The sequence below is a fragment of the Carassius auratus genome, chromosome 45 (genome assembly GCF_003368295.1).
Source record: "Carassius auratus strain Wakin chromosome 45, ASM336829v1, whole genome shotgun sequence".
NCBI classification, from domain to species: Eukaryota; Metazoa; Chordata; class Actinopteri; order Cypriniformes; family Cyprinidae; genus Carassius; species Carassius auratus.
Window position 1 is genome coordinate 17,909,659 of NC_039287.1, and position 10,124 is coordinate 17,919,782.

A 10,124-nucleotide genomic window follows, 5' to 3' on the forward strand; every position below is an offset into this window, starting at 1 on the left:
TGGGGGCTTTTCTGTAAAAACTGATCCCTAGATCCCAATAACAGCTGTACTTTTAGGCCAATGTAAGTGTAAACATGACGTCAGAACAATGAATCCAGCGTTTTAATGTCACAAAAGAGCAGGACTGCACAGATAACGAAGGAACAAAGATAAATGGTGCATGATCTCAACACTTAATTGAATCAAAGGTCAGTTTTCTGGGAACAGCACTCGACACGTGTTGACTTCAGCTAGCAGGAAATGGTTTGGATGTGGCCCAGGCTTCTTCTGCTGAGAGACTTTGACCCTTAATCACATATAATCACAGCTGTCATAAACACACACTGATGCACTAATGAATATCTGCTTCATAAACTCTGATTCTTATCTTCAGTCTGATTCACATTTGGATTATGATACATGCAACTAAACATTTATGACTCCACCTTTGAGCAGAATATGATGTCAGGTGGTTCTGGAGAATCTCTTACCGTAGCCGTTTACAACTCGTATGAAAATCCATCTCAGGTGATGGTTCGTAGTTATTTTGGAGGAATACCTGTTCTGAACCTCACATCTGGACCGAGGCCATTATATCAGAGGTGAAATGTCAGAGCATGCAGGTCCTGAGGTCATGTGAAGTCTGTGTGTGATTGAGGTTAGGTTAATTTCTTATTAGGCAAGTTTATTTATATAGCACATTTCATACACAATGGTACTTCAAAATGCTTTAGATAAAAGAAAAGAAAAATCACAGTCATATAAGCAAGGATTTCAATTCTAAAATGATTTTTTTTTTATGATTTAAAATGAAAAACAGTTAAGAATAGAAAATGACAGACAAAATACAGTGATCAGTTCAGACGTAGCAGTGCTCATTCAGTGAAAGCACAACTAAACAGTCTGGACTGGAAACAGAACATCTAATTCTTGTAGTGTTTTTCAGATGATGTATGCTGATTTAGTAACTGCTTTGACGTGATTACTGGAAAGGCCTGTCTCCAGACGTCAGCTGCAAATAACTGGGAGTATTTCAGATTGTTGGTGTTTGATTGACAGGTGAATAGGCGGAACTCCACTGTATTCCAGGACACATCTCCAGCACATGTCAAGCATTTCTGATGTCCTCCATATGTGGATTCAGTGATCCCATCATGAAAAGACCCTGTAGATGCCTGTATTTTGTACTGATTGTGATTGAATCACAAAATACACTTTTTAACAGGAAAGAGGGCCATAAACAGACACACAGCACAATCTGTGTTTATTAATAAAGTGTATGAATCTCTGTATGCAAATTATAAAACTCTTTTTTTAACGTGCTCGGTTACGAATGTAACCTTGGTTCCCTTTCAATACACTCATACTGCATGGGGAACAAATTCAACCGCACCGTACCACGGCAGGGAACGACTAGACTTATCTTGGACACCTTTGGGGTCCAGGGGACAAGTGAGAGGACCAGAGCCATCAAATTGTATCACACAGAGAGGACCTGAGCATGAGCATGCAAGGTCAGAATGTCCAGGTTAGAAAATCTGACAAAAGTGGACAGTGAGGACCAGTTGCCCGTGAAAAGTGAGATATTTGTGTTTGCCAAAACAGCTGCATTTTGCGTGGGCACAACAATAGTGGGACCAGGTCGCAAAACAAACACTTGGTCCACAACCCCCCGGACCTGACCGGGGTGATGGGGGAACTAGGCGAGAGAGCTTTTGGGGTGGTCCAGTCGCAGCTGGACTTTGCCCCATTCTCTTTCTTCCAGAGGGATCAGGAAGACTTTAGAGGCGTCGGGTCCAGCACAATCCTTGGCCGGGGGCCCTGGCTTCTCGGGAGGGTTGTGCGCTTAACAGGGCATGCCCTCCAGCCCTGCTCCTTTGGGGAGCTGCCTGGGAGGTAGAAGGGGCAGGCTTGCTCTGATACTGAGTCGGCGCAGTCCTGGGGCGACTCGAGGCAGAGGCTGAGCTGGAGCGTTTGGGCAGAAAATGTCCTAGCACAATCAGGTTGGCCATGGATTGTCTAATTGCCTGGGCCGTGGCTTTCGTGGCATGCAGGGCCAAATTCGTGGCACTGCAGAGGTCATGAAAGGCAGGTGCATCTATACCAGACTCGTCCAGGGAATGGAGGAGTTTTGCTTGGAACACCTGGAGAATGGCCATGGTGTGCAGCGCTGAAGCAGCTTGGCCTGCGGACGAATAGGCTCTGCCAGCCATGGTGGAGGTTGTCCTGCAGGGCTTGAAGGAAGGGCTTGTTTTTCCACCCCACAGCCGAATGGGGCAGAGGTGAGCAGCCATGGCCTCATCCAGGGGCAGCATTCGCTCATAGCCCTTCTCCTGAGAGTCGTCAACTGAAGTAAGAGTTGCGGGAGAGGCAGTGCATAAGCGGGCCACGACTTGGTAAGCTTGTCATGAACTTCATTGAACAAAGCGATCCATGAGTGCAGAGAGGCAAGACTCATGTTCTCACAATAAGAGCATGAAGTCTCACCAACGCATGAACCCCGCCTCAGCATGGGGTTTCCCCAAGCAAAAGACGCACTCATCGTGGCTGTCGTCATCATGCAGATGGGCTCTACATGTGCCACAGCTGTGACGCTGCATTCGTATCAATGCCGTCGCCGTGAGAACAGCGTTTGTGAGGCTGGTTTAGAGCGGTGAAAACTGCTCTTGTAGAAGCGCTGGATGGCACCAAGAGATCTGCTGAGAAGCGACCGGAAGTGGGAAGCGGGCAGCTCTAGATCGGCACTCAAGGGCGGCAGTCTGCAATCTCAGCTGGTCCATTGTGGTGCTTTTTCAATGGCGGGAGAGCTTGTTCCAGCAGGTGAAGGCATTTCAGCAAGGAGATCCAGCGAAGAGAAGTCATCGCTGAAGGAGAGAGATCTGAAATCCTTTGGCGAAATGTCTGTTTATATAGCCATACACCCCACCCATTTTGGCAGGCTTTGGCGCGCTGCAACACTATAGGCTCGCGCGGATTGGTTCAAAAGGTTTTCCAGTTTGAACCAATGGCCGTGCAGTTGTACTGCGCTATCGTAAAAGGCTTCAGCATCGAGGAAAAAGGAGCTTTTGCCCATATGCAGTATGAGTGATGTATTGAAAGGGAACAAAATATTATATATGCAGTTTTATTTATTTATCAACCTCCCATATTTTGGTCTACAGTATGTACAGTTTATTTTATAAAAAAAAAAAGGAAATACAAATTAAACAAGTTAAATACATGTTTTCACTCCCTGGGTGTCACACATTTAAGGAATGTTACATTTTATTGTAATGGCCAAAACCATTCAATAAAGTTGCACTCAAAATGATAAACACAGACATGTTTATGGTAAATAAATTAGTTCTATACTTTATTACAGTGAAGGTGGAAACAGGGTCATAGACTTAAGCAACGTTTCAGACACTCAGCTTCCTTTTCTCCATGTTTTCAAGACATTGTAACCTCAATAAAGATGTGGCTGAAACACCAAAGGAACAACTGGGGTTTTTAATATTTAACTGTCTTATGCCAGATCTCTAAAGCGCTTCATGAATGAGGCTTTACTGCAGACATGCACACAGCTTAGTTGTTTTCGGTTATTCATGAGGAGAAACTTCATTGGGCATGAATGTTTTAAAGCTCTTGTTCTCCTCAGACAAGTAATGATGCTGGGTTTGTTTGAGTGACTGACTGCTGGGAAACTTACTCTGTTACCAAACACACCAGCTAAATTTAAAAAAGCTGCACATCAGGAAGGCCGTTCCTCTCCCATCTCGTTCATAATGACTGCACAATGAGTCCGTCATTTAATTACTGCTGTTCCTACAAAGCTGTGAGGAGATCCATTAGGCTGTGTGTGCAGTGCAGGAGGAGCTTCTGTGTTCATGTGCTTGTGATTACAAAAGAGAAAGACTTCAGTTCAGCATGTGTGGCTGGACGTCTTCTGACAGTGCAGATACAACACATGCTCTGGTCCGATACATGCAGCCAAGATGTTGGCGACTTGTTTTTAGCTGAAAATGTACTCATTGGTGATTCATAGAATGCAAGTCAGTGGCTGTCCATCTTTGAGAATCAAAAAAAGCATATCAAGGAGCACAACATTAATCCCCATGGCTCCTGACAATATTTTGAGGTCTTATGAAGCGAATTTATTGTTCTGTGCAAGAAACTGAACATTATTTACAACGTTACCTGTAAAACTGTTAAAATAACTGATTCACCACTTTATTTATATAATCAATCATGTAATGACATATGCAATTATATTATTAATACTATAAAGCTGCATAATCTGCTGTATAAAGTGCTGCAGAGCTGGTGTAAACATATGCCCATGATCAGATGCTTTCTCACCGCTCATTTTTGATGTGTGTTTATTTTTTCTTAAGAGAAAATCCTTGATGAAGCTGCAAATATAGTTTGTAAACCAGTTAAAGGGGTCATATGATGCAATTTTAAACTTTTCCTTTATCTTTGGAGTTTTACAAGCTCTTGGTGCATGGAGAAGATCTGTAAAGTAACAAAGACTTCCGTTTCAAATCCAAAGAGATCTTCTTTATAAAAGTTAAGTCTCTGCCATGTCCCCCTTAAACACCTCTTTTAAGCAGGCCCCCAAACGTTCATGCAAAGAAAAAAATACGTGGTTCAGTTGACAATCTGGCGCTTCTGAATCAGCTACTGTAAGTATGTTTTGTTAATATTTTAAGGTGAATAAAAAATAAAACACTTCAAAGGTCCCCAAACATGTAATTTCTGTAAAAACTTGTGATAAATTCATGTGAAAATGTATAGGTTTTATAATTGTAATTAATCAGAGAAAAAAAAAAAAAAAAATTCAATCCATAAAAATTAAAATGGAAAATATGGAATTGGAATTTTTTAATTGGGAAAAAATAACACTGATTTCATAGGGCCCTATACGACAGCACATCGTCCATGCTGCAGCATCTCAACAGAAAACAGTTTTTCAGTAAATCATCACAGCATCGTATGAACAGAGTTGTGTGGACAGCAACTTTTAAACATGATTCTCTTGTTCCAAATTCCTGTCCATGTGTTTTTGCCTCCTAAATTATACAGAGCATTCCAAGAGAGAAAAGGCTTATGTTAAGAACTTTTAGTTAACTTTTAGCTCTGAAAGTTAAGTTGCGTGACTAAAAGGCAGTGTTTTTGTATTATTATTCATTTTACTGTATGCCTTAGTTTTGATACTTAAAAGTAATTTGAAAATAATTGATTTTATTTGTTCTTGCATCTCAGAAAATGCTTTGTTTAAAACCCCAACTGAATGGCACTTAAATGCACTTAATTCATCTGTCAACTTTATTGCCACAGACAGAGAAACAATGGATAATACACTGTAAAAAATGTTGCCGTTAAATAACAGTAATTTTCTGGCATCAGGGGTGCCAGTAAAGTACTGTTAATTTACAGCTCTTAACCATTAATTTACAGCTCTTATTTTTTAACAGTATTTTACCGTAAATTCTACCATAGAAATTAACTCCACTCCCACTGCTTCAAACAGTTCGAGTTTTTAAACTAGCATTCCTACGATGTTAGTACTATGAACTTATTTCATTTGAGTCCACTGAGAAGGAATATTTCTTACACTTAATGTGCAGTAATAAAGTAACTAAATACATGACTTTTACTCAAATCACTGCAGCTCATTGTCAGCTGTATTACACATGTATGTGCTGAAGTACTTAACACAGAGATCATCACTGTATCAGCGACTCCACATTTACTGTGTTTATATAAAGCAGCAGAAAATCAGAATTTGTGGCTCATCATTGACTGAAGCACTGGCTCTACTCTACAGCACAATGGTGAACAACAAAACTACATTAAACTAAACGATCTCTCTTGTGCAAACACACATTAATACAGTCAAGTTCAGTATTTACTCTCATTATCAGTGTATGACTTTGCCTAATTTTTTTTCTATGGATGTTCACAAATATTTTAGTTAAATTAACTTTTTTTTTTCATTTGGTAAATCTGACGTTTACATTTTACAGTATATTACTGTTTTTCCTTGACTTAACGGCAACAAACTGTAGAAAAACACTTTTTTTTGCTGGCAAACATTTATTTACGGCAAGAAACAGTACAAAAACAGTCATTTACTGGCAGCAGGGGTGCCAGTAAATAACTGTTTTTCTACAGTTTGTTTCCTGTAAATTAATTACAGTTTATTACTGTTAAATTATGTTTCATGCTGTTTTTTCTTCATCTTAAATCTTTAACCCTTTAAACCCCACAAGAAAATCCTCAGTTTTAAATGAACACTTATAATGTGTGCACACTACAGAGTGTTAGAGTAACACTGAATCAGTGAAGTTAATGAGATAATTCGGTGATTAATTGATGATTGATCATTAGTGATAAACACCTGCAGAATCACTGAAGCAAAGAGAAACACAAGAACTACAAATGACTTCAGCCACAGCCTTAGATGAAATCAACTGAATAAAAGAATACATCAAATCTCTCAAGATCTGATTAAACAACTACTAAAACAGCTTCACCAGATTCACATTACTAACCAGACTGACTTTATTTCTGTCAGATGTCTACAGAAGAACTTATGGAGAGTTAAATAGGTTTAGGTGTTTTTTTCACTACCATGATGGAGATCAGTGTTTACTTAAGTTGGGCTCTTGAACGTGACTTTTCAACAATTAAGGTTTTTTTTTTTTTTTTTACATGCTGTAACAATGCGCCTTTGGAACCTGTTATAGCAAAACAAAAGTACACAGAAGAAAAAAAAATCTGATGTTGTTTATAGATTGACAAGAACAAATACTATTATTTCTGATCTAATCCCGTGTCTCTTCTCTTATTGAATATTGATACTACAGCATAAGAAGGAACACTGCTGAGCCATAAGTTATAAAAGACTGTTAAGAAAATTTCACTCATAATAAAAAAAAAAAACCTTTGCTGAAATTTAGACAGAAACATCAAGAATCAGCGTATGAATCACAGCAATGGTGACAATCCACAAAATAAATGAACAGATCAGTTCTGAACATCACAACACATGCTACTAAAACTTAAAACAAATGCAAAATGATAAGCACATAAGAATTCAAGAAAATAAGTGAACAATTCAGGGGCATAATTTATTCATGCCGCAATGCATGCTGGGAATCATGGATGAGTTTTATCCTGTGCTGGTACCCAGCATGCATTGCATCATAAACCTTTTGATTGTCACCATTGTTGAGATTAATATGCTGATTGTTGATGTCTCTCTTTCAGTGTTGTGAGTAGTGATGGGATTTATGGCTCTTTGAGGGGATCCGGATCTTCGCGATCCGTTCCTTTCAAAGAGCCGTTCAAAAGAATGGCTCTTTTGGCTCTTTTTAAATATTTAGTCAGTTTTAAGAAGCCAGCTTGGGAGCATCTCAGTTTATCCTGGAAATAATCACTGGGAGGTATTATGAGGTGAGATTTGTAGTCAAATAATTAAAGCTCAGATATCACACACCAATATCTGAGTTTGAATTATTCTGAAATATTGATTATTACCTCATTTCTCATGTGTCGACTATATTCCATAGGGTTGCACAAATCCCTCTGCTTAGACAGTGACATCATTATTTTGATTTACCTTTAGTACAAAGTGTGTGTGTGTGTGTGTGTGTGTGTGTGTGTGTAAAACTACGTTGACTTATGTTGTTCATACAATACCTACTCACAAATAAACATAAAAAACAAAGCCGGCTGCAATGAATTTCTGTGCAAAACAGCTTTTACTACAAACACTTCCACACAAGAACATTGTTATCACACAAGAACATTTTGATAGAAAACTAATTTTTTTTTTAAGTAGATAAAATTAGAATAAATAAAATGGAAATGTCTACATACTACATACTATTACTACTGTAAACTTTGCAAATAGGACATCAGCCCCTTCAAGTCAATGAACAATAACAAAGTGGGCTGCAATGAATGTCTGTGGAAAACAGCTTTTAGTGAAAAATTTCTATACAAGTACAGTATCACAAAAGAACATTTTTAATGATTTTAAAATAAGTTTTAAATGAACACAAAATGCAATGTAAATGCATGCACAACTAATAACTAATATCATCACGCTATAAAGGGTTGGCCTGCGCTGGGTGCGCCCCTCCCCCTATAACTGTTCTGTCTCCTGGAGGAGCTCATTTGTATGAACACGCATAGGAAAAAAGAACGATAGAAAGAACGGCTCCTCTCCAGTCGCGACTCGGCTCCCATCGTTCATGTTTATGAGCCGTTCAAAAGAATCGGTTCGTTCGCGAACGTCACAACTCTAGTTGTGAGGACTGCTGCCCAAAATATTTAAAGCTCAAAAATCCATATCCAGATAATCACATTAACGTTCAATCTTATAAATTTGAAGAAACAAACAAAAGAAACGTGTTATTCACTCACATATTTCAACACCAAATTATTATTTGACTATTATAACAACAAGTCAGTCTAGTAGATCATGCCTGACAGAAACAGTCATAATCACTTGATCATCAAAATTAATACTGCTGTAATAGATGTATCATAAAGATACAAATATAGCAATGAAACAAAAGTTGAAGTACAAAAGTCAAGGGTCAGGAGCCCAACTAAAGCAAACACTGATCTCCACAATGGTGATGCTAAACGAAACTAAGATTATCATCTACACCTCTGTAATTCTCAATAAGATCTTTTGATCTCTGATCTCTGATCTGACAGAAATAAATTCAGTCTGGTTAGTAATGAGTGAAGTTGATAAAGCTGTTTGTTGATCATTTAAATCTTCAGTTGATTTCATCTAAGGCTGTGGCTGAAGTCAGTTGTATTTCATGTGTTTGTCTTGTTATGTTTTTTTTTTCTTCAGTGATTCTACTCATTAACAGCAGCTGTTGATCATTGTCTGAATTCACTCATTAGTGTTCATTCTCTCTGTCAGGTGGACTATATTAGTAAACTCATGTAGGGAATAGTGAATGAGGGTGTAGGGTGTGATTTGAAATACAGCCGCTGAGTGTCGACTTTGAACGTTGTTAACTTACGATATATAGCAGCAGGCTACCTTCTCGAAAACGATGAATATTACCCAGAATGCACTGTTTTACTGAAAAACAGTATGTTACTGTCGAAATTTGGCCGTTTTTTACAGCGATTTTTAACAGTGTAATTATATGTGTTTTTTTGATGTATGCATTGCTTTCTAAGCATTTAAAAAATAAAAATATATTTAATTTTTTCTAAAAAGGAAACTAAGTTGTTCATTTTAAGAGACCCAGGAGTCTTATTTTCTCTTGCATATTTAATATTGCACTTTAATTAAGCAAAAACACATTTTATCCGATTACTCGATTAATCGACGGAATTTTCAGTAGAATACTCGATTACTAAAATATTCGATAGCTACAGCTTGTGACATGCAGGAAATAGATGTAGGTCATAATAGAGTATGTGATCCACTCCTGGCAGGAGAAGCTGTTAGTGTGTGGTCGCTGTAAATCATTCACATGATGAAGGATGCAGATGCGGACGGGTCCTGCCCACGGATGCTGATCCTCGTCTCCATGGAGACCTAAACAGGCCATTATCACAGGCAGCTCTTCTGAATGCATTGGATCAGTGCTGGCGGCGTGTTTATTTACTCCGTGAGGAGGTGACAGAGGAGTGTGAGATCTGAGAGCTCTCGAGAACAGCAGCGGGGCTCCACTCATCTCATATTGTTAGTCATTTCAACCTGCGCTGCTTCCTTCAGACAAACAACCGTCATCATGAACCTGCTGTGAAATAAGCAATGAAAATCACACTGAAGGGAATACTTTCATTAACAAAACATGGACAAAAGCATTTTTTTCAAAATATCTTCACACAGGTTTGGAATGATATGAAGTTGAGAGTCATTTTTGAATGAACCGTTCCTTTGAAACCAATGAAAACCGTGGAAGACGAAGGAGGCGTGGCTTTGGAGAGTGATTTGCAGGGAGGGTGGGATCTTATGCTTTTAAAGCTAGCTTGCTATTGCTAGCCTTTCCGAAATCACCTACCCTACCTTTAAATTCCTAAATACTGGCAGTACTCAGACACCGAACAGAGTATGTCTGCCTGAAGACCTTGACGTGGCATCAAGCTCTTTTTCATGCCAAAGACTGTTTTCATGA